We start from the raw sequence: 26600 nt of genomic DNA, 5'->3' as shown, positions 1-26600 counted from the left end.
GATTCCCACCAACAATTTGATGACATTCACTCAAAATTTTTCATAGTAAATAGGATTTACATTTTATAAAATAACATTGTATTTGTTGTTTATGAATCCGTCTTTACATTTCCCCCGAAATATTCAAATTTTCGCAAAAAATCGAAATTGTACAACCTTTTATATTACCATAAGTGGAGTTTTCACATACGTTCGAACGTCACATAGGGTTTTTGTTTTTTACATCGTTATTTTTTATTGATTCAAGAACGGTACACACTAGTGCATTATTTTTAGTGTTACACTGCATGTATCGGAATTGATATACACTATATTTGTTGATGTATAGAGGTTACCATAAATAAAAGTTCGCAAAATTATTTTTTTTTTATTTTTCACAGAGGCGGGAGTTGGTGAAGTTGTACTTCAGGAAGTTTTGTCGAAATAAACTTCGGCCAATTTTTGGATAATGTTTGATCACATTTTTAAAAACGAGCTTTTTCGTATTCTAGAAGCTGCAAATGCTAAGAAAAAATAAAAGTAGACATTAACTGAGAAAAAACAATTCATATTCTTACTAATGATCTAAATCAAGGTTTTCATGACACGAGACGACATTTCAGTTTAATACAACATAAGGGACATTTAATTTTTAAAATGAGAATCTATGTTTTTTATTTTTCTGGAACAGTGCGAAAATTTCATTTCATCAGGGAAATTCGAACTGAGTTATTTAAATGAAATAATTTAACACAGATTTTTAGCGCTTTTCGGGCCTTAATTTCATCTGATTTATGACCTTAATTACAGTGAAAAGTTCCACAATACCTATAGGTCGGCTGCATGTCAGGATCGTAAAATAAACATTACATTACACAATAAAGCTAAAATTTAAAATAAAATAAAAAATATGTAGTGCTTGCACTAAAGCGATAAAAACAGAAACTTTACAATTAATTAAGACCATAAATCCTCCAGAAAACAGCTACTAAAGTCAAAAATGCCGAGAAACCCAGATCATGAATAATTTGAATTTTTTATAAGAAAGTTGCGTGTGTTAAAAGTGGGGTTTTCCCGTAGCCATTTGTTAACACACTACACAAAGAACATAAGTCTTACTTGTTGGCCACTTTTCTGGATCTCCTGAGTACATCACTGAAATGCTCTTTTGTTGTGGCATTTTTCAAGACGATTGTTGCGTAATTTATCACGCGTTATCGGACACATGTTAGCGTCGCGTCGGCGCAAGTTTAGCGCCTTGCAAATTCGCGCGTCCTTTTTAACATCAGTTCGCAAACGACGCCGCCGAATGACAGTGAAACATCCACTTGTGGCAAGCACAAACTTCGTGCTTTCATGAGTTCGAAACTGTAAGTTAAATGCCACTTTTTTTGCTGTTATTTTTGTATGGGATGCGGAAAGGAGAATAATTAATATGTCCTCACATAAAAAAGTGACACATAAACAAAAAGTCCAGTCACTTGTTGTAAAAAATTAATGGATGGTGTCATTGTTTGTTATTATTTTTTAATTTGTTTGTGGACTGAACAGTTTATTAAACGAACTTTGGACAATTCTTATCTTGCCACTTTTAGTTCCGAGCGGTGCATTCGTTGATTGTGTTACATCTATTTTATTTTAATATTTACATATTGATATGTCATAAATTTGTTATTTATGGGTTATATTACATTTTATCAAAATAAAACGGTGTCCAATTTCCGGATCTGCAGGGAGTAAACTGATAAGTTTCTAAAAGTGTGACGTTTATTTATACACATTATATTTTACTGATCATTTTTTACGTGAACTACTTTTCAGGAATTGTTTTTGTAGGTTAGTGATATAGATAAATAGATTTATAGGTCAATAAATAAAGTGAGCATATTTTTTTAAATTATTGCTAGGCTACGTTCATAGTGATTGTTAAGAAGAAGAAGCTCGAAATATTTAAGTCACTTGATAAGCAACTAATAGATAAACCTCGACTCTTCACTACATTCTCACATCTCTGGAAAAGTTTTTAAATTTTGATTTTGATTTTTTTTTTTAAATCAAAATGTACTACTACAAAAATTTGTGAAACTAATTGCACCTATCTTTCCTTGTCTTGGAAGCACCAACATATCATACTCGTGTATTTTACGAACGAGTAAATTTCAATTAACAAGTAATCCGAGAGTGTTATTTTTTAAGTTTTTTTTAAGAGTAATTGTTTTCTGAAAACTAGTTCACATTATAAAGCAAAAGTTTCGACTAAATTCGCAATGAACACGTATTTCAACAATGGAGAACTATTGTACCTACCTTCTAACTATTGAAACAATAATTGCTTATTTATTCGTCCAGTATAGTACCCTTGTATGGGCAGACGGTTAAGGATAATATTACAACGAATTTTTAAATATTTATATCAAAAACAACAATCTCAAATAAACATAAAAAAGGAAATCTTATTTACAGAAAGTACTCTGGATTTCCCTAAAAATATTTTGTCATATTTATCTAGTGCGAATGGAATTATTTATCAGAAAATAATATATTTGTCAGAAAATGTCTAGAAGTTATTACAATTAAAAATGTGTTTATGCCTTGCACATATTTATTATTCCAGATGTTTAATTACTAATTAGCGAAACAATTAATTTTGTTTCCAGACATACGTACATTTAAATCGAAATGTCCTGTCCTTGCCATTAATCTCTGTTCGCAGGCGAATCGATATTTTTAACAATAATAAATTATCCTAACAAAGGGAACGTGTTCCTCGAAGAAGAGAATGAGATGAAACCAGGCAATATGTCCATAATAAAATGATAAAACTTTTGCAATTTGAAACAAGTTTCAACCGAGAAATTGTTGTGAACTTATTACTCGTTATGAATATTAAAAAATTAGGAGCTTCCCGGAATAATATTTACATGCAAATGCGGAAATAATTCATTAACACTTGTTGGATTCGTTCATTTTGCACAGTTCGACTTTCTCCGACTCCCGTGCTTTTCAATTTTCCGTAAATGTACTGCAACAATCGAACTTTTTTGCACTGATTTATATATTTATGTTATAATTCTCGGATTCCTTTTACGCTGTTTGGTGAGGTTCATAATTCCATTTTCGCGAATGAGATAATATGCAAATAAAGAAAATGGAATTACCTACTTTTTGAAATTAAATCAACAAATGAAAGACAACGTTGCTGCAACACAATAGTCCATCTTCTGTTTAAAAATAAGACTTATTCAGAATGCCTCTGTATAGGCGTTAATTAAAAGTGCCAAGGATTTTGCGCGGAAATTAAGATTAACGTCTCCGTTGAATTATAGACGTAAATTACGAATATCGGACAAAACGAACAATAAATGCATTGAAGCGTGGTTTGAACGAAATAAGATAAACACGCAAATGCTTTTTCCATTTTATTCTTATTCTTCACGGTAAAAAGGTAAGAATGGCAAAAGAATCAGCCAGTTCATGTTTTAAGACAGTTTGCACTTAAGTTTCCTCGTCTTGGAAGCACCCTCAATATCACAATGGTCTGTTCTAGAAGCGAGGTATTTTCAACAAGTAACGCTCTCCGACATTGCTGTTTATTTAATTTTTTTAATGGTAATTGTTTTATGAACACAATAACACGAAAAGTAGCTCATATCATGCAACAAAATTTTTGAGTAATTCGCACTGAACAGTTGAACACGTATTTTAACAATGGCGAACTTGTAATTATTGAAACAATGACTGATTTTTTTTCTCACAGCATGGTAACTTTGTATAGCCAGATTGTTGAGATCAATATTGCAACCAAATATTTAATATCAAAAACAACAATCTCAAATAAACATGAAAAAGCGAGTCTTCTTTACAGAAGTTATCTGGATTTCCCCAAAAATATGTTTTCATGTTTATATAATGCGGATGTATTCATATATCATGAATTGAAATGTCCTGGATGTCGAATAGAAACTATATATACAGGGTGAGACAGAAAAAAAGCCAATTAGTCAAGTTGTACAGTTTTTGAGTGGAATAGTTGAGTGTCCTGTTTTAAGTAACAAGTAACCTTTTTTTAAAAGGAACACGATATATATTTTTACGTAAGCTAAGAAAATATTGTAATAGGGTCCATCGGCCGAATGACTATTTTCATGTTTTCTCGACATGTCATGACCCACATAGTATGAAAAAATAGGTCTTCCTTTTCCTGTCTGTCTGTTTGTCTGTCAGATAATCTCCGAAACTACCAGACCGTTTTTTTTCAAATTTTATATGTGTGTTGTAAATATCGTGGACGGCAAAACGCTAACGAAACATTGTCTAACGTGTAGTTTATGAATGCGTCTTCATCATCAAAAATCAAAATTACAACATTTTACAACTTAAATTTGAAATTCCTAAGTCGAATGCTCTGAAATCTTGCAACATTTTGAGATTATAGTAGTTACTTATCTTCAATTTTTTCCACTATGGGTGTAGGGTTATCTTTTACTTCTCGTTTCGCCTGAGTCCAGTTCATTCTTTTCCTCCTTAGTTTGTCAATTATTTCATCATTTTACGTCCTTCTCGGTCTTCACCTTCTTCTTTTTTCTTCTGTTATCATTTTCCATATTACTTTCACTGTCTTGTTTTTGTCTCACTATGCCCGAAGCATCTTAGTTGATTTGTTTCAATCATTTGTATAACACAGTTAATTTTGAAATATTTTCTTATTTTTCACATCTCACTTTATCCGTTCTCGTCATCCCCACAATTTTTCTTAAGATCTTCATTTCACGACCCTTAATTTTACTTTTGAGCTGTTCGTTTAAAACCCATGAATCACTTCCATAAATGAGTATTGGTACTAAAACCGCCCCATATACCTTTACTTTTCTATCATGGGATATTTCTTTCTTATTAAATAATTGGTAATATAGTATTCTGTATATCGTAACAGTTTTGTTTATTCTGATCATCACTTCTCCGAATCCTCCTCTTGTGTTTGTTATTGCTTCTAGATGTTTTATTTTTTCTATTTCTTTCATTTTCTCCCTCTGCACATCTTTTTCTGTCTTCACCTTTTCATTTGCTGTTGTCATTATTTTTTAAGTTATATGTTCTTCTGGCCATCTTTCTGTTTTATGTTTTTATTCCGTTTTGTTACTTGCAAAGATTATCGTCCGCGTAAAGTAGTTCACTTATTTGTACTGATTTTAGTTTTCAGTACCTTAGGTCGGTTCCTTCTTCCCTTCATTTATTTCCTTTGCTCTCGTGTCCATTATTATCATGAATAAAATCCAACTTAAAATACTTACTTACTCTTCCTTACTTCGTTGTTGGCTGGGAAGTTTTTAGTTGTTTTCCCATTTATTCTTGCTATATTTTCTGTTGTTTCGTTTAGGGTACCTATTTATTTTTATTACCCAAATTTTACTTCATAATAATCTGTTAAATGCTTTCTCTAAATCTATCGTACTTATATGCCCTTTTATTTTCTTTTAGTCTTCCTTCAAAAATCCCCTCATATACCTTTGAGGTCATACCTAGTAGTGATACTCCTCTGTAGTTATTGCAATTGTTGGCAATGGTTTTTACCATTTCTTTTAATTTTCCTTTCCTTTTCTTCAATGTTTTCTTCTTGTATTCCACCTTCTCTTCTTCAGCTGGTCCTAACAGTTCTAGAACATATTCTACCCGTCTTCTTCTGTAATCATATCGCCTTTTTTACTTTTTATGTATTCAATGGGGTTTCTTTTTTTTTCCTTAGATTTTTCAGTGTGCTTTTGTCTTCGTTGCTATTACGATGCTTTCAACTTTTTCTCATTGTCTTTTGTAACAGTTATAATCTTCAGTGTTTTTATTGTTATTTAAATATTTCTTACAAAGTTTTTTACTCCTCTTTAACCTTTGTCTTTGTCGTTGTTCCACCAGGCTGTTTGTCTCTTTTTATTTACTTTCCTGCTTGTTCTACAGGTTTGAGTCACAGATTCTGTGACTATAGTTTTAAAGATTTTCCATAGTTGGTCCAAATCCATTTTATTTTTTTGGTAGTCTTCTTTGACTTTTTGATAATATCCGCTATTATATATTTATATATTCTACTGTATTTTCTTCTGTTCCTTGTTTTGTTGCTTCCATTTGTTTAGGTTGTGATAACCCAAACATCCCGCCTTATATTGACATATGAAAAAAAATTGAAAGCGCACAAAAAATTCAAAAATTAAAAATTTATCCTTGGCTGTAATCGACTAACAAAATAGAGCCCTACATTGTGTTTGTTTTTTTTTGTGGCGGAATGCGTTCAGATGCAAGTGGTGGACCCCAAGCAGGGGCGGCTTGTCCTATGAGGCAGGTGAGGCAGTGCCTCACCAATGAATTTTACGCCTTATTAGGATTTTTATTATTTTATACGGACACATTTCGGCCAATAATTTGTGTCTTTTTTCTAAAATTTTAAAAATAAATATAGAAAATTATATTCTTATTTTTATCTCGGTAGGTACTCGTTGCTCCCTTAATTAAACAGCGCGCTTAAACACTCGGCACAACATGTATTTTGTGACGCGAATGAGGCCGACTCGAAGCTTGCCTCTATAGCATATATAGAAATCATGTCGTTAATAGGCAAGCAACCTGCAATACACTTATAAGCGGTATGAGTTGAAAAAAGACAAAATTGAGGCTAGCCTCATTTCCGTGCTTGCAAAAGAGATGGACAACTATATTATTTGCGCGCGGGGAACGTGCGATTGCAATGCAGTCTGCATTCGCAGGAGTATTCAAAATTAGGCCGTTGATTGTTTTGCCACAAATCTGTGTGTGTATAAATTGATTCAAAATTTCGGTAACAGAATTTTGTCTTAAAAGTGCCTACGTTTGTGTGTGTCGCGTTAGTGCTTTGTGCTTGTCATAATTTGATTTCGGTAATCGTTATTTAAGATTACGAGTAAATCGGAATTTTTCTCTACTAACGTTAAATGACAATGGCAGTTCTGTTTTTTCTACTTTCACGTATGATGATAAATTGTATGTAGTTAAGAAATTAAAACCGCCGGTTCCTGATTTGAGTAAATCGTTAATTGATCCATAAAAAAAAAATTAAAATAAATCCGTATTTATATTTTATATTTTTTTCATTTTGTTTTTTGTTATAAATCAAATTAGCTTTATTTTATGTTGTATTTGATCTTTTTCGATATGTTTCCTTTAAAGTTTATTTTAATTTTGTTTTTTGTTAGAAGTTATATTAGTTTTTTCTGACCACGCTTCCCTTTCCTTTTGTCCTGTCATTCTCATCCTTTCCTTGCAAGACCTCCTTACACCTTCACGTTGGTTCTTTGTGGACAGTTAAATGAGTTTACAAATTTGTTTATTTGACTAAATAGAAAATATTTAAGTAAACTTGATTTATTTATATTTTAGAGCGTTTTGTGCTGTGCCTCATCAATTTTTCAAGTCATGAGCCGCCCCTGACCCCAAGGTTGGAAAAGTACCGCTAAATAAAACACAAAATATATGGAGGACACAAAATTATTTATTCCTCCACTGACAAAAAAAAAAAGAAAAAAAAGCTGCGACTAAGTTGTGCCAGTTAAAGACACCTCCTAATGCTCCTAACTTTGAATGAAATCAAATTAAACGTTATGAATCAATACAAATATTTGAGTATCACAAATTTAATAAAAATAAGAAAAATCTGAATTAAAGTAACTAGATGCAAATACACACGTTATTACAGATGTGTGCGGCAAATTTAAATTATGGCAGTCAACAAGAGAACAAAATTTTAATAAAAACTGCGCAGAGGCAGCGGCACCAGAGTGCTATAAGAGTGTGGCGATGAGCTATATCAATTTCATTCTAGAATATAGGTAAATGCGGAGTTTGGGGCTCCTGGTCGTGGCTGTTCTCCCTCCACGACGGTGATTCTAGCAAACACTGCGGCACGGCCGTTACAGTCGCAAACTCGTGGTTGGGTCCCGGCTATGGGGAGAACCCGACAGTATCTCGTCATCCCTACCGTCCCTGACTTCTATCCAAATTTTGCGCAGATGGCGCGATAAATCCCGCCAGCTCGACTAGGAACCGCGTCCTCCGCTTCTGCCACGTGTTTCTGTGTTATTTACCTCAATTCCATTTAAATGTATAATTTCTATGACTCTGATACTAAACTACAACTGTCAAAGTTTCAAAAAGAGCAATAAACAACATTTAAATTCGCCAGGCACTCCCGTGAAATTTTAAACAGCAAAGAATTCTTATCTGAGATTAAAATTGAACATCAGATAATTTATATGATGGAAACATTAACCAACAAAATATTTACATAACAAAAAATCTAGCAAAGATTTATAAAAACAAAAAGATCTGGTGTGAAACAAAACTTGCCGCGAAAAAAAAAATACGTGAGTTTAGGAACTGCAGAGCATGAAAATGTACGTTCAATTTTAAATTATTCAGCAAAGAAATTACTGAGGCTAAAATTGCTATAGAGAAAAATTGCATTAGGTGAAAAATTGCAAAGCTAACAAAATTACATGAGTTTAATATTTTATGTCAATTTGAGTTATTGGTTAATTTTTAAAAGTGAAGTTATTCAGCTGCATTGTGGGCCATGGTTTTACATTCCCCCAAACAAACACATAAAAAAACATAGTAGGCAATCTGGGGATTCAAAATGGCGTCGGACGAATGCGTCGTTCAAAAAAATTGTCTAAATCAAAGGAATAAAATGCACTTTTTCTACATGGCCGCTACCAGAACAAAGAATTTACCAGATATTAAATTATGCCACACTTTATCAACGATTCAAACAAAGAATTTACATTATGTTAAATAATGCCTTGATCCAAGTGACTGGTTATTTAAAACCATTAGCTTTGAGAGTTTATATCGTGGACTGTCCCCAGCTTATTCCAAACAAAATACATGATAAATAAACACTAAATGCATCAGGAATTGCGAGGAAAGCTTCTCGGTGATGTAATTTTCCACGTTGCGAGAAAAATGTCTCGGTGATGATATGATGATAATAACTGCCAAAGGGGAAATTTTTTTAATCCTTCCGTACCTCAGTTCACGGTATTATGAATTCTACCGTACTTTCACGGTCCTTTTCCCAGAGTGGGACAACGTTAGATTGATTTAACTGCCGTTAATGAACTATTAGCAATCTTGTGTGAGGAATTAAGAAGTGTTATAATGTAACACTTAAGTATAAGAATCCAGAAACCTTATTTATAACTTGATAAACAAAGGATGAGTCCTGACCGAGTGAATGTCATGAAATCTCCTAGCAAGTGCCGTATCTAAATAATCTCCTGACTGTTAAATTGTGTTAGAACTAGTTAACGATTAAAATCCTGACATAAACTGTGATTTTACAAACAATAACACAAATTTACACCACGTGTTGGTGTCGGTCGAAAATTCGCATATTTCCGCTCGGAAAAGCGTGTTGGGGAAACTGTGGCATCGACGTCGTTAGGATTAATTGTCGTTAGACAAAGGCTTCTCTTTTTTCTTTAACTACCAAACCAACTAAACTTAACCTAGCTAACTCACCACTTGGTTTCACTCACAACAAACAAACCAAAAGTGACGCGTCACGACGCCGACGCTCAAGCCACCAAATCAACTTCTACATACCCTCTCAACAGAAATTCCCTAGAAGAGCTACCAATTACCAGAAAAGAACTAAACGTGCACATGGTTGCCTATGTTTAACGATTTTCTGGACTGAATTTTTTTCAAATTCAAGTTATTCAGATGCGATTTCCGCCGTCGTTTTTTTCAGGGCGAAATTTTAATTCAAATCCGGTCACCACAAGGTTTAATCAGTATCATCACTAGGTAATGGTCACTTCCAATTTTACACCCTCTTCTTACTTTTATATCCTTTATTCACTTCAGATTTTTTTTAATATATACCAGATTCATTATTGACTTCTCTCTCCTACTTATCATTAGAATTCATTACTCTTGTATACTTATGTATATCTTTATGTTGGAAAAATGTATTACACATTATCATCTTATTTATCGTACAATATTCTTTTATCTTTTGTATGTTATTATTTTTAGTTTCTTCCTATATATTCTATACTATATTCCTCGGTTTCATCTTGTATTTTATTCCAAAATTTGTCTATCGTTTTCTTTCTTATTACTCGATAGCTTGTATTTTTCAATTTTCTTATTCCATTTCTCTGGTTAATTCTGCAGCATACTTCTGATTGTGTCATCTTTGTTTTAACTACTCCACTGTATATCATCACGTGACCTTTCCGTATCTATGTATATACAATTTTGTCCTTTCTTTTTTGTTTTTTTAATTATTCTTCATTTCCCGTTTAATTCTCTCACATTCCACGTAGCTAGATTTCATGTTTTTTTCTCTCTTTTAAGAGTGTCTGTTGCTGTTGTTCCAGTTTTACTTTTTTGTTTACTCTTTTTTCGTTTATATTACAATTTTCCGTCCTATATTATCTTTGCTGTTTAGTTTTTTAGGTGATGTCCTTGATTCTTTCCTGTCTTCATTCCATTCCCATTTCTCTTCGTTTATCATTAATGTCTTATATCCTATTTTGGTTTAGTTTCCTTCCGTTTTTCTCCCAATTCTCCATTTCGATCACGGATGTTTTCTCCGCAAGATTACAGTATTCATGGTAAATCATTGATCAAAATGTATCTGTCTATCCTCCCAAATAATTGATGACGTTATCTCACAGTTTTGACGAATAAATCCTGTCTAAAATGTGCAAAATATTATGACTCTACTTGCGGTTTATCAGTGCGTTCAAATGCTATACATTAGAAAAACGTAATTTCGAAAAGAATGAGACTTTAATTAACTCTTCGGAAATTCCCTGCTTTGAAACAATTTGGCAACACCTTTCTAACTGTTTATGAAGTTTATATGAGTTTTTGAACCTCACATATTTTCGTGGAACAATTTTTTTATACAATTTGTCAAAAACAAAAAGTGTGATGTTGGTGTTATTGTTATCAGTTACAAAGATTTTTTACTAATTTTTACTAATTTGACATGTGTTTAAATGCAGACAGATGGCAGATTTAACGAACACTTGTCCACACAAGGCGCTCTTTTTGAGGTGATATTCGAAAGATTTATTCTTTTAAAAATAATTTCAGGCCTAATTTAAAAGCTCCGCTCTGTTTTTCGCAAAGCCATTATATTTAAGTGCGACTTTCCCTAGGTATAAATTTTATCTCGTTGAGAAAAAAATGATAAATTCTTGATTTAAGTCGCTGGCAATTATTTTTAACTTTAAGAGGCGGCCCTATTATTCCGAGGGTGGTTAAGGAACGATAAATATACAAAGCGAACAATAGAGGAAACTGCATCATTAAAATTTTATTTTGTTTGGCATTATCTCACATTTTCCAAGTGTTGGTAAGATGAGTCGTTGTACCGCGTTATTCAAGTTGGGGCCTTGAACTTTTATTAGTATGACTCAGATTTGAGATAAATGAAAAATTATGTTAGTTAATAGTGTATTTGCATTAATGGTAATAGTGCTAGAATTAAGGTTTAAGCGCATTAAGATGATGACACAGTTATATTTGTCTGTTTTGAGCATTTAAAAATAAATGTTAATGATAAAATGATTTTTGATGTTATTCATAAAATTACGTAGAATGAAGCTTTAAACCGAGTAAATTTTCGGCGTAAAAATTTGAGAAAAAAATATGTGTATTTTATTTTTTAAGCACCATTCTAAATCCAGAATCCGAGGTTTACAAGTCATTATAATTTTCTGCCAAGAACTAAAATCATACTCTTGTGAAATTTGCAATATTCTACTAACGTCTTGAAGCTTTATTCATTTCAAGAAAGACATGAATTCATTCCGAGATAAACATGAATGATTTCATGAATTCTATGTGCGCTAATCTCTAAAATGTTGTCGACAGTTAGAGTAAGATTTAAATAGGTGAGTCCTGCCCAAAATATAGTTGTAAGCTCCGCGTATCAAGTAAAAACTAAATTTAATAAACTTGGCTGATTTTAAATAAGTGGATTATTCTAATTTTACGATGATTTAAGTAAAAGTTTTTCCATTAAAATAACTTTGTTGGGAATCGTTTGTTTTATAACAATCTTTAAAATAATTATACTCCTAAAGTTTGGTTGAGTTCACGTTTTAGAAACACTACATACTGTTTTTGCACTTAATTATTATCAACAGAATTTATTGTGGTATCATATGAATTTAATGGTAGAAACCGAAACACAACAATAACACTAATCAACATGTGTTCTTTGAACTTGATAAAATGCGTAGGTCGCTATACTATGTCAAAGCAAGTTTGGAGTGTTTTTCTTGTATTAATTAATGTTTCATGTGATGATACATCCGAAGCAAGTCTACGTTTCTCGCTGAAGGAAGTCTATACACAGATATCCATCACATATAAACTGAAATTTTTATTCTGGAAACTTCTGGAGCGGTAATTGTTACATTTCTGAAAACTACCCACTTTTTTATCCAGCTCCTGAGGATTTAGACAGAAATAAATCCACCATAATTTCGCTGAGACACTTTTATTAGAAGATTGCCTCTCAATACGAAAAAAAATCTTATGATTTTTTAGATTGTCGAAACCTGTATTCTCACATATGAAAAGGTCTGCCGATCTGGTGAATAATGTAAAAACTCTGATGGATATGTAGATCTTACCTATCTGTCGGAATAATATTCCGAGTTTTGAGTAGACAATTTCCCCCAAATATCGTTTCCTCAATTCGAATTTGATTCCGACTACTCTCTACTTCCAATAAAAGTATACAACTTGTCTCTTTGAAAATATTAAATCCTGTAATGTATAAATAAAATGTTATGTGAAAAAATAGTTTAAAATCTCGTTCATGTTAAAAGCTTTGATAGCTGAAGCGATCTTTATGTGAAAAAACGCAAGGTTTGATTTTCTTGCATTCTCGCTATATTTATTAAGAAAATAGTGGATAAAAGATTTCTTTTTTTTTGGCTTATTTGTGCTTAAAATTTATTAGTTTTTGCATATTACAGTCAAAGTGTAATTAATGAATGAACAAGGGAAAATAAAATGTTGATAAAAAAGATAACAATATTGCTTGTTCAATATTGTTTATTAATTTGCGAGATATTGGCTGCAAACTAAAATAGAACGGTTTAATAAGTTTTACACAATGTTGGAGTTATCTGCGTGTCACAGAAATAGGTATTTGATTAATGTTTTCACATCTTACTTAGAATAGTGCTGAAAATTTTGCAATTTTCTTGCAAAGGTAATTGTAAGGATTGTAAATCTTTAATCAAAATTTATCCGTTTATCCTCTCCCAAAAAATTGATGGCGTCATCTCAAAATTTTGTTATGAAAAAAACCCGCTGAAACACACATACACTACACACATATCTTTATTTTTAACATATAGGTGTTACCACAAAAAAAATTACATAACTGAATTTGACAGTTTTTCGAAGAAGCTCTGTTTGTTTTACTTTTTTGCGCTTAGTGCTTTACTATATTGTAGCTTCAGGACACAAACCTCACGATGTAATTTAAGCTTATAATAACTATCTGCGGAATTTTATTTAACTTTATCGATTGATATCTATAGCATACCAACCCTTCAAAGCAAACTCAGCAGGAACGCTAATTATTGTATACACAGCAAAACAAAGTGCATAGCTTGCTGCTTTCAATTGGCTGTTCAAGTTTACTTTGTATTTGTATGATATCCAGAATTAATGTTAGAACAATAACAACAGAACTGGTTTTTGTCCAAGAAGGGATGTAGCAAGCGAATTATTCGAGGGGATTGAGGAAACAAATGAAATGTCGGTTGCTATAATTGGTTGTTTATTGTGTTTTACAAGACGATGTATTTTAATGGAGATTCAATTTCCACATTTTATTTATAGTAGTAAAAATGTAGGATACGCAGGTGGAAGATGAAAATGATGATACACAATATTTTAAGCGATTTTTAGCTTTGGATTTAAAATCCTGCGAAAATGTTTTTTCTGCGACCTTATTAGCGTAAGTTTTATTTTCGGATTTTGTAGGGACGAAATCAGTCTGAAAGTTAACTGAGCGAGGACGAGTGGTTTCCTCTCTTTTTTTGTTTGTTTTCAGGGGACAAATACTACCTTCGATTTTAACTTGAAAGACATATACACTTATGCGCCAAATTTTATACTCACAATCATATTTAAAAACTGCTTAATTTTTGTTCTATTACGTACATACGTACATAAAAACTTGCTGACTATCTTTAATTAGTTTTATTATTTTCAGCCTTCATGCCACGGTACGTACTTACAATATATGTGTATTCTGTCCTAGAAACAGAAAACAAAAATAGAAATCAGCGTTTAAAGAAATTCAAAATTGTTAAGAAATGGCTAAATTTTATATATATGACCGCCTAGTTTTTAATTTTTTTTTTAATTTAGATAAAATGCTGCGATTTCAACACTTGGCACACTTGAAGTCGAGTTATGTTGTCAACAAATCGTTATTAAAATTTAAAAAATTACACCTGAACTTAATTTTTTTTGCCAAGGAACTTGGCCTGCTTTTTATATTTATACACAAACAAATTGTTTCACTGAAAATGTCAGATGTCAATAATTATAAAATAACTCAGTTGTTGCACAAAATAAGATAAACAATTTTCTAGGCTATTTTAAAATGGAAAGTACTTATCGTGTCGTAATTGGAGCTTAAAGTTAACGTCTACACATTATTTCACCAAAAAGATATTAACAGAAATAGAATTACGAAGGCAACGGTGTAAAAAACGTGTACATTTTAAAAAATGCTTGGATACTTATCCATGCTCACAAGACTGTAAGTCAAAACAGAACAAAAATTAAACATCAATTATGAATTGGACTAAGTGCTTAGTATTTTTCATATTTTTCATATTTTTTATATGTGCTTCAGATTTTACTTTCTTTTTTGTAAAATAATGAAAGGGATGGCTAATTTTTTTTTCTACTTTTTCAAGGAAATAAAACGGGGAAAATATTACCTTTAGAAATTTTCATTGACATATCAGTCATAAAAACAAAATACGCCAAAAATTAATAATTTGATATAATATCACTAATATTATTATGTTAGGACCCACCACTGACCCGGAAATGACCAGCATTCAGGCAGGACTTCTATCATTACGGGTACTAAGACCAAGTAATTTTATGCGTTGATTAGATTAATAAAAACATTTGAGATCCTAGAATTACAGCATACAAATTCGTGTCTGATTTTGGCGAATGACATACCCTCTAGAAGTAATTATTGTTAAGGCAAGACTGATTTTGGCAAATGATACCATCTAAGGAAACAGAAGGGTGTATCATTTGCTAAAATCAGTCTTAACATAGTTAGTACTAGCCCCACCCACCCGCCCTTTATTTTCTTATAGGATATATCATTTGCAAAGTCAGTCTTATCTTAGTAAATACTAGATAAGCCCACCCGCCCTCAAGATAATAGAGGACAGACTAGTTAGGATACGACTTATTTTGGCAAAAGAAATACCTCCTAAGAAAATAGAGGGCGGGTGGGTGGGGCTAGTACTTGCTAAGATAAGAGCCATTTTGGCAAATGATATACCTTCTAAGAAAATAGAAGGGTGTATCATTTTCCAAAATAACTCTTATCTTAGTAACTACTAGCCCCGCCCACCCGCCCTCTCCTTTCTTCGAGGGTATGTTATTTGCTAAAAATCAGTAATACCTTGACAAGTATTAGCCCCTCCCACCCGCCGTTTATTTTCTTAGAGGGTATGTCATCAATCAACGTCAGGTTTATCTTAGCAAGTACTAGCCCTTACCACCCGCCCTCTATTTTCTTATAGGGTATATCATTTGAAAAAGTCAGTTTTATCTTAGTAAATACTAGATTCGCCCACACGCTCTCGAGAAAATAAAGGACAAGTAAGCAGGGCTAGTACTTGCTAAGATGCGTATGATTTTGGCAAAAAAATACCATCTAAGAAAATAGAGAGCGGGTAGGCGGGGCTAGTATTTACTAAGATGAGACTGATTTTTTCAAATGATATACCTTTTAAAAAAATAGAGGGCGGGCGGGCGGGGCTAGTACTTGCTAATATGACATTGATTTTGGCAAATGATATACCCTCTAAGAAAATAGAAGGGTGTACCATTTTCCAAAATCACTCTTATCTTAGTAAGTATTAGCCCCGCCAACCCGGTTTCTCTTTTCTTCGAGGGTATGTTATTCGCCAAAAATCAGTAATAACTTAACAAGAGCCTAGTGTAACTACCGATCATTTATGCGCGCATCACTTGAAAAGAGACCTACACTACTCTGACCTACTGGTGCTAACCTATTCTGACTGACACAATCAGACTGTTCGAGAAACTTACGAACAATATGATATGTTCCTAACAAAACAGCTTTTGCATTTTGACAATTATTTTATCATTTAAGTGTAAATATTTCAAATTCTCAACTAAACTATTTGATATTACACCTACATCGGAGATAACCAGATAACTAAAGGTGGAATTGAAATTTTCTCAAGATTTAGTATTGTCTTGATTTCTATTCATAATTGCAGATATTTTGAAATTTTAGTGCGGTATGTTTGTATTATATTGTGTGTTAGAAACAGCAGTGTCAATGAGAATGGCTTCATTGGTGTATTTCTTTATATTTATAAGTGAATATTGGGAATCTATTGGAAAGATTTATTAAATTCAAATTTTCGAGACCAAAGTTTTGACAGAAAGTTGATAAATTCTGTGAACTTAGAAATCTACTAGTTAACTGATTTTTGCCTGCATTACTTAAATTTTGATAGTCGGTTTTAATCCGGAATATGTTTCAAAAGTGAATTTAAATTTGTGTTCAATTGGAATTTACTGTTTTGATAGATGTGTCTTCATTGTTTTAGCATGTGTTGTGTTATTATTTTCTGATGATCACAAAAAATACCGTGTTATGATGTTTTGTAGTTTACTTGGGATGTTAATTTGGCAGTTGTGAGTGTTTGAAAAAAATTTAATAGACGACTCATTCGGTGTCTACGGTCTACTTGATGGCGCGTTGTTAGTGTTTTGTAAGCTAACTGGTATCTTGGGATCATATTGTTACGAAAGAAACTCATACGCCGCCCCAGTACGACGCCTATGGATTCTAGTATGTACGGCGATGATGGGTGACTCATCGTTGGTGACGGTGGCCGGGCGGCATTCGCTAAAGAAAAGACTGGAAGCGAAAGTCGCGATGGGTATTCGAGAAAGACCTCGATCACGGAACATCTAGAAGGAAAGTCTGGGCTTAAATAGAGGCCACCTTCGGGAACGATTATTATTCTGTCGAGTACAGTCCCGCCAATGTTGAAAGAAGTGTAAATTCGAGTTACTAAGAAATAAATTGTTTGTTTTACCCACGCCGATTTTAATTACCGATCAACGTAACAACATTTTGTGGTGTTGTGTTTGATATATTATTGATAGATGTGTCAGCCTGTGATGTATTCGAGTGTATGTTGTTAATGTCTACATTACTTATCTGTGTGTTAGTGGTATTGGACACTTCGTTTTTTAAATAAGACATAATATAAAGAATTTATCGCCTCATCTTCCTTACTAATAGATTTTGAAAAACAAAAATCAACTGTGCATAAACTTACATAAAGTTGACGAAAATTAGCTCTTCTAAAGTTGAAAATGGAGCAGTCCTGGTTCCTATATTTCCTGAATACGTTAAAATTGTTTGAATAAAAAAACTCACTGCTATTCGTACCTGGATGCAACCAAAATGATTAAGTCGCATTGAATCATTGATAATGCAAAAAGAAAAATCTAAAAAATTGCTCCTCGATCGTTCAAGTGAATTGGTTGGAACGGCTGAAAATTAGAATTTATCTGAGAGTTGGTCCCATTCTCAGGTTTAGCAGCAGGATTAAAATTGGGATTTTTTATTCTATTTGAACGGGTTCAGCAAAAACAGCGCAAGTTTTATCAGTGCAAGTTCATACGCAAAGCAGCGGTTATAATCCTAGGCCGAATGATCTACCTCAATATCGAACCCATGTGTCTACCTCCCTTAAGTTAATACAGTTAGACATACTTTTTTTGATGTGCAGACATTTTCCTAATTAACATCTAACCTCACTTCGGAAGCTAGTCGGTTTGTTTTGTTCAATACAAATTTTTTTATCGATTTATTAACATAAGGTTGGCACTTTGTTGTTAGGCATAAACACATGAGATAGGAAGTTTTACAATTTTATTATACACATAATCTCCAAAACTACAGACCTATTGTTGTCAAATTTAGACTATATATTATACTCTTCCATTTCTAGTATATGACATTTTCCAATGAGAAAACTCACTAGAAACGTAACGTTAGTACTGCACTTCATTTTTTGCCGCCGCGAATTTTATATATACTCAGTCGTCGAACTTTTTTAATGTATAAACAATCGAAGTTAGGCATGTATTCATAATATATGTTTTCGCTTGGTTGTTTGTTGTTTTTTAAATATTGTTGGCATCTGTGCGGACTGCGTCCCCTCGCACTTCTTCTGTAAAGGTACCAATGTTTTGTAAGTTTTTGATGTACTCTAAAATCTCCAATACGAGTATTTGTCTTGGATGTACCATGTCGAAAATTAATTACATTATTCAGTTTCAAATTTCAGTTGATGCAATGCAATACTAATAGTAACAACACGATATTTCCAAAATTTAAGGAAGATGCGATAAGTTATTTTCGATTTAATCAACAAAATCAACTGCTTTATTAATTATTTTTTCGGAGACATTCTGTACAAATAGTTCTAAAAGTAGAAGTGTGAATTATAAATGAGACTCGAAATTTCCAAACTCTGTCGTAAGCATAATTTTATTAAAGAAAACTACATATGCATAACAATTAGCGTTTACACAACATTCTTAAAATAAAACTAAAATTTTACAAATTGTTTAATGAAACCGTCAACAGATGACGACATGCAGCTAGCAGATGGGCAGACGACATACGTACAAAAACGAGAGACCTATATTTCCATCTTGTAGAAACTATGAAACTTCGAAAAACAATTTTATTAGTTGTCAAACTAATTAGTTTTTCAAACAGAAGTGCGAATTTGTCAATGTTTTCTCAAATTTTAACAATTAAAAGTCATTTGTAGTCTTGATTTTTCCCTCGGTTGCACAAAGGTAGTAAAAAGATTCGGATGATGTGTTTGTTAACATGTTAATTGCATTCCAAAAGCAATCAACTGAGATAAAAACTGGCAATAAACATTAATAAGTGAGCTTAGCTATGTATATTAAAAATTCGTTTGAAAATACAAAAAAAAAAAATTGGTCTAAAGAGTTTCGACAGTACTTCCCTCGCTGTCGGAAACGTGACGACTGCATGCCTATTATGTTTTTTTTCGCAGTGGATTTCAAAGAATTCGGTTTTGTAGTTCCTGAGTAAATCAATAAAATAAATTTACGCATTCATTAATTTTTTTGAGTCACCCTGTATATGCAAATCCAAAAAAAAAATCAATGGAGTGATAAATCACAAGTACAGACTCATCATATTTTGTACAGTTTAGATAGGATTTATTCGGCAAACTTTCGAGCTGACGTCATCAATTTTTTGGAGGGGATAAGCAAATGTATTTTGACTAAACATTTATTATGCTCTTTATAACCTTAAAACATCTTCAAGATTTCAAAGCATTCGGTTTTGTAGTTCCTGAGTAAATCAGTAAAATAAATTTACGCTTTCATTAATTTTTTTCAATCACCCTGTACATGCAAATCCAAAAAATATGAATGGAGTGATAGATCACAAGTACAGACTGATCATATTTTGTACATTTTAGATATGATTTATTCGGCAAACTTTCGAGCTGACATCACCAAGTTTTTGGAGGGGATAAGCAACTATATTTTGACTAAACATTTATTATGCTCTTTATGACCTTAAAACATCTGCAAGATTTCAGAGCATTCGGTTTTGTAGTTCCTGATTAAATCAATAAAATATATTTACGCATTCATTAATTTTTTTGAGTCACCCTGTATATGCAAATCCAAAAAAAAAATCAATGGAGTGATAAATCACAAGTACAGACTCATCATATTTTGTACAGTTTAGATAGGATTTATTCGGCAAACTTTCGAGCTGACGTCATCAATTTTTTGGAGGGGATAAGCAAATGTATTTTGACTAAACATTTATTATGCTCTTTATAACCTTAAAACATCTTCAAGATTTCAAAGCATTCGGTTTTGTAGTTCCTGAGTAAATCAGTAAAATAAATTTACGCTTTCATTAATTTTTTTCAATCACCCTGTACATGCAAATCCAAAAAATATGAATGGAGTGATAGATCACAAGTACAGACTGATCATATTTTGTACATTTTAGATATGATTTATTCGGCAAACTTTCGAGCTGACATCACCAAGTTTTTGGAGGGGATAAGCAACTATATTTTGACTAAACATTTATTATGCTCTTTATGACCTTAAAACATCTGCAAGATTTCAGAGCATTCGGTTTTGTAGTTCCTGATTAAATCAATAAAATATATTTACGCATTCATTAATTTTTTTGAGTTACCCTGTATATGCAAATCCAAAAAATATGAATGGAGTGATAAATTACAAGTACAGACTCATCATATTTTTACAGTTTAGATAGGATTTATTTGGCAAACTTTCGAGCTGACGTCATCAATTTTTTGGAGGGGATAAGCAAATATATTTTGACTAAACATTTATTATGCTCTTTATAACCTTAAAACATCTGCAAGATTTCAAAGCATTCGGTTTTGTAGTTTCTGAGTAAATCAGTAAAATAAATTTACGCATTAATTCATTAATTTTTTTGAGTCACCCTGTATATGCAAATCCAAAAAATATGAATGGAGTGATAGATCACAAGTACAGACTCATCATATTTTGTACATTTTAGATATGATTTATTCCACAAACTTTTGAGCTGACGTCATCAAGTTTTTGGAGGGGATAAGCAAATATTTTTTGACTAAAGATTTATGATGCTCTTTATAGCCTTAAAACATCTGCAACATTTCAAAGCATTCTGGTTAGCAGAATAAAAATGAAATTTCAAAATGTTGTTTTATAATTTTGATTTTTTTTCCAAAAATCTAGACGTTTCGGGTGAAAAGTCAATTCGGAGTTGTAAACTACATGTGTAGGACTATGTTATTTTATACAATTGAAAACCCATTTACTATGTACAATTTTGAAGTGACGTCATCGCATTAGTGGTGGGGATGATTAGACAAATTTTGGTTAGCGTTTTACCATCTACATGATATTCTTAATATAAGTGCAAAATTTCACAACAATAGGTCTAGTACTTTCGGAGATTATCTGTCTAATAAAAATCCGGGACGGCAGACGGACGGACAGACGGACGGACAGACGGACAGACGGACAGACGGACAGACGGACAGACAGACGGAAATGGGAGACCTATTTCTTCGTCTTCTAGGGGTCATGAAAGATCGAGAAAACGTAAAAGTAGAGAGTCGGCCGACGGACTCGATTACAATACTTCCTTTGCTTACGCTCGGGAAGTAAAAAACATCAAAATATTAAAAAATAAGTTTTATATACTTCATTGTGACGTAAATGGTGATCTTTGACATTATTTTGATCATCCAAAGTTATTACCGAATTGGAATCAGAAGAATTTTGCGAAATATTTCTCATAACATTGCTAATACAATTTTTCTTACATTATAGTTAATGGGAAAAAATAGGAGTCACTGTGTCACTATATATTTATTTTGCATTACCTACATTTCGGGATTGCTGATTGAAATTATGTAAATATTCAAAATATTTAATAACTTCTTGTTAATATTTTGTTCATTATCGTTGCTACCTTATTAACGTTGAGTAGCTGCTATTTGACGCAAAATGTAATATTTTAGCTGTATATTAAATTACATTTCTCCAGTTACGGTTGTTTTTTGTTAAAAGAGGGGGCAACACACTGAACATAAACTCTCTGTTTTCATTTTCTTTTTTTATGCACGTTAATAATAATTGAAATAAGTATTTTACACCCAAAATTTGTGCCAAATTGGAAGATAAAAAAATCGGGTTGAAGTGTTTTAATCAAATATGATGTCGACTTCGTCATTCACATCAACATTCATATCCACAGCAACATAAATCTTTGACTTATATTTTTATCATTAAAGCGAAATGACAACACTTTTATAATCGTTGATTAGTTGATTACTGTCTTCTGTCTTCTCTTTTCGATAACATGCTGTAATTAATTTATCACAAAGAACATCAACTAGTACCCAATTTAATTTCTAGAGAAGTAGGATGATCAAAAGAAGTATATTGAAAAGAACAACGTTTGTTTTCATTTAAGTGCTGATATAATAAAGTGTCTTCTAAGGAATCGAGCCTGACACAGAGCGAACAAAAGAAGAATATAATTCTTTTAATGTGTTCTTAATATATTTTCTCTAATGTTTAATACGATACTATCTCCAATCTAATAAGAAAATCTTTTAAGATGAAATTCTGTGACATCGTAATGAAAAATCTTCCATCCACTTTATGTGATTTTTTTTTATCTTCTTTCCTTTTGCCTTCTAGTATAAATTAATCCATTTATTAGTTTTAGAAAAACCTGTTAGTTTTTGTTTTATGAAGTAATAATAATAGTAGAAATAACATAAGAACACTGACATAGTCAATCACCAATATACAATTTAATTATTTAGTTTAATCACAAAAATGTATTATTATTTATTACAATAGTGTGTGTGGCAAGTACCTAATAAGTTTAGCCACTGAACTGGTAGCAATTTTCTCACAACTTAAATGAAAAACTCTCTGAAATTTACGATGTTAATAAACTCTAGAGTTTAAATCAGCCGCAAGTTTCAATTTGTAACAAAATTTCCACACAATAAACGCATCAACAACAAAACTTTCGTGTTTAAACAATATAAACTTTAAAACTTAACATAATTCCATATTCGAGTCACATTTTGTAGAGCTTTTGTCTTAGCAAAGTACTAATTAATTAGATATCCCGCAACGAAAAATTGATATCATTTTTATCACGGAATTAACACGCCGGCGGAGTAACTTTGAGTATTATCCTCATTTTTGTTCGTTAATTTAATATTGCGCCAGTTACACCCCAGTTTATAGTATTTAACAAAACAGGCTTTGATATTAAAATATTATTAGCAAAACTAAACGGAAGCGAACATAATGTGGGATGTAATAAATTGGAGCTTGTTACAAGAATAGCGCTAACACCACGCAGCAATTACACCCTATTGTTCTTCTGCTGTATTTAAATATGTACGGCGACTTCGGTTGGCGCAAAAACGTTTTCAGTTACGCCACAGGAATGTCAAATTCTTGGGTCGGTTCAAACGCTTTTTGTTGGTTGTGTGTACGGTGAAAAATGCTTTTTTATTACGCCGACACGTAAGAATCGAAGATCCATTCCAGCTCTTACACTTCTCACAGTCAAACCAGGTAGTCAATGGTGCACAAATGAGCACTTAACGTATTTAAGTACTCGCTTTTGTCAGTCTATGTTGAATTTTTAAACGGAATTAACATGTTTTGTATCGAATCGCCGTCTGCGGTGAAGTGTGAGATTTTATATTTCCAGGAGATTGCAGACTGTGGAAAATACAGAATGCTTTGTTTGTTACAACACAAAAAAACACAAAGTTGGTGAATTTTGTTTTGAATTCGTTACGCGTTTTTGTAGTTTGAAACTTACATTCTGATTTTGTCACGTTTTAAATTTGCACAATGAGATAAAAGCAAATGTGGGTACTGTATCGATTGAAGGGAGGATTTTAAACAGCAACTTGTATAGGAAACTGGATTATTGAAATGTTTTTTCACTGTTTCTATGCGTTGACGTTTAAAACGCTTAGGAAGGACGAAAATGAGATTTAAGAAATGCTAGCTGTTAAATTAAATTTTGTATTTTACTTGTAAAAGTCTGGTGTGAAATAAACATGTTCGTTTGAAATTATTGTGGATTGATAATAATTTAACAAATCATAGGAATTCGTAGAGGTAAATGTAGCAACAAAAGCTACTTCTGTTTTCACTGCAGTTTATTGAGGATTGTGTTCCTGTCACAATGAAAAAGTCTCTCAATTAACAACTTTTCCGCAATGTAAAATTTGCCAGTAAAAATAATTTTGCTGCAATTGTGATGAATAAAGTGTCTTTTTAGATTATTTTTCAACAAATTTTGAAAACTGAATAAGTAATATTTTTCTGACTGTATGAAGAGAAAACCCACTGTTTCCCTAAGAAAGTGGTTAATCGTGTTGTTAACTGTATTAGAATAATGATATACTTAGTAAAAAATCAGTCAAAGGTTATTTCGCTTTTTAGAAAAATTATAAAATTTGATTTTGTTACGAAAACAGGTTAAATTGTTTATATTTGGTCTGGCGCGGAGTGTGAAACAATCGGGTGAACGGTCAAACAATGGCTTCAAGAGTATGAATGCATTGATAAAATACAAAACTGTCTGTTTCTGGCGAGTTTTTGCATTGAAAAATGTTCCAATCAACATTTCAGTAACGACACGTGCAGTACACGTGCAACACTAATAATGAAAATATAGATAATAACATTCACAATGTAAACAAACTCGTCACCCATGGATCAACCGAACCAGCGACCTTCGCGTTTGTAACTTAACATTTTTAAGGCAAAACCACAGAGTTCCACAAAATTTAGATAAAAATCAAGGCGGATTCATAAATCGCAAGTGTTATTTTATAAAATTTAAATGACGTTTATTAGAAAAAGAAAAAACGGCATCATCAAACAGTTAGTGGGAATGATTAGACAAATTTTGGTTAGTGTTTTACCAACACTATACTACTAACATGCATATAAAATTTGACACCAATCGGTGCAGTAGTTTCGAAGATTGCATGTCTAAAAGAACTGACACAGTCAGACGTCAAACAACAGACAGACGGAATAGCATATGATCGGGAAGTAAAAATTGCTCGGAAGTTGAATTTCCCTCAGTTTTTTTACAAAGAAATTAAGTTCTAAGAACTGAAGAAAAGTTACATAACTTTAAAACTAAGATTGGAATAATAAACTAGAGATATAGAAGCAAATTATTTTGCAGATTTTAGATAAGATTTATCTAATTTAGGCACGACATGATCTTATTTTTACCATCTACACGATATTCATAAATTAGTTTTAAAATTACACAACAAATTGTTTAATGTTTCGAAGATTACTGGCCGAATAAAATCGCCAACAAACGACAGATTTACAAACGTAAACGAGGGACCTATTTTTCACAATCTATGAAAAAATATGAAATTTGCTATTTATTAAATGAAGTCTGTTGCAATATTTCTCTAGCTTGCGTTCGCAAAATATGGTAAAAAGGTTATTTTAAGTATGTCAAGGATCAAGGGATGTGCGTATTGTCACTATTGTCAGCCATCCTAGTGGATGTGGGTTTAACCAAATTTAAATGTGGTCAAAGTTAAGAATATCAATGTTGGTTTCCCTAATTCTGTCAAATCTATCAAGTACCGCGTGATCAGAAATGACTAAGTCTGTTGGCAATCCTGAGTTTTTAGTTGAAATTGGCATTATATTTTCTATAATTTCCGGTTGTCACATGTCAAGATTGACAGATTGTTGATTTTTTTTAATTTTCAAAATGTATACAAAACATAACCTAAATTTATCGCATGTCACGATTGACATATCTGTCACACAATCACTTCCGTTATGCCAACATAAATGCAAGAAAAGTTCACACTATGACACTTTTATTTAAAACGTACTGCCAACAGACTTAGTAATTTCTGATCACGCGGTATTTATACCTCTAATATCCCATATATGCTAATACATAACGTAGTGCATAAAAAGAAATTATACTACTTTTACTGACTTTAATTTACTAAAAGAATGTCTAGACAAGTAAAGTCGATGATTGACAAAATACAGAACTGATTGATAAAAGTACCTTTGAGGATCAAGTTTTTAACTTTTACTGGTGTGACCACTGGCCTTTGTTAATATCGTATTTACCCTATGAAATTGCCTCAAATCACAGTATACACTTTAATCCAAGATTTGACATTTTTTGGATACAGATTTTTAAAAATAGAACAGCAAAGAACTGAAGATAAATAGTAGTACTGGAGCATTTTTACAGTGTACAGTAGCAAAAAGATGAGACATGATTAAGCAAACGTATTGGTAATTTGTGACGAAACAATAAAATTTGGTCTAAAGTTATTTATTTAAACAGAATTTTATATTAAGTAGTATAACAAGTTGTTACTCAATTTGGATTTTTTGCGAAAATCTGAAGCCTACGGGGAAAACTCAAGGTGGATTTAGAAAAAAAATCGAGGTGATGTCATCAAAGTATTGGTGGGATGACTATATAGATTTTGGTTAGCCTTTTACAAACTACATGATATTTCTAACGTACAGTTAAAATCGACTCCATCGGGTGATCGGCTACTTTCATGTTTTCTCGACGGTTTATATTGCTTAGAGCACGAAACGATAAGGCTCCCGTTTCCTGTCGGTCTGTCTGTCCAGAT

The 26600-nt window shown here is 32.3% G+C and overlaps 1 protein-coding gene across 2 annotated transcripts in view; it reads left to right on the top strand.

Moving 5' to 3' along the window:
* The first annotated feature begins 1249 nt into the window (after window positions 1-1249).
* LOC135126954 (metabotropic glutamate receptor 5-like) overlaps window positions 1250-26600 on the top strand; it is a 114353-nt gene continuing 89002 nt past the window's right edge. The window contains exon 1 of one of the 2 annotated variants that reach the window (XM_064053210.1): window positions 1250-1349. The gene's annotated coding sequence lies outside the window, so the exon portion shown is untranslated. Of the gene's footprint in view, window positions 1350-23414; window positions 23506-26600 lie in introns of those variants that run through there. The other variant, XM_064053211.1, reaches the window with a different exon arrangement.

Source organism: Zophobas morio, unplaced genomic scaffold (assembly GCF_036711695.1).
Source record: "Zophobas morio isolate AGI-343-1 ecotype UQ-CSIRO unplaced genomic scaffold, CSIRO_AGI_Zmor_V1 ptg000011l, whole genome shotgun sequence".
NCBI lineage: Eukaryota > Metazoa > Arthropoda > Insecta > Coleoptera > Tenebrionidae > Zophobas > Zophobas morio.
This window is presented reverse-complemented; position numbering and strand designations above follow the sequence as displayed.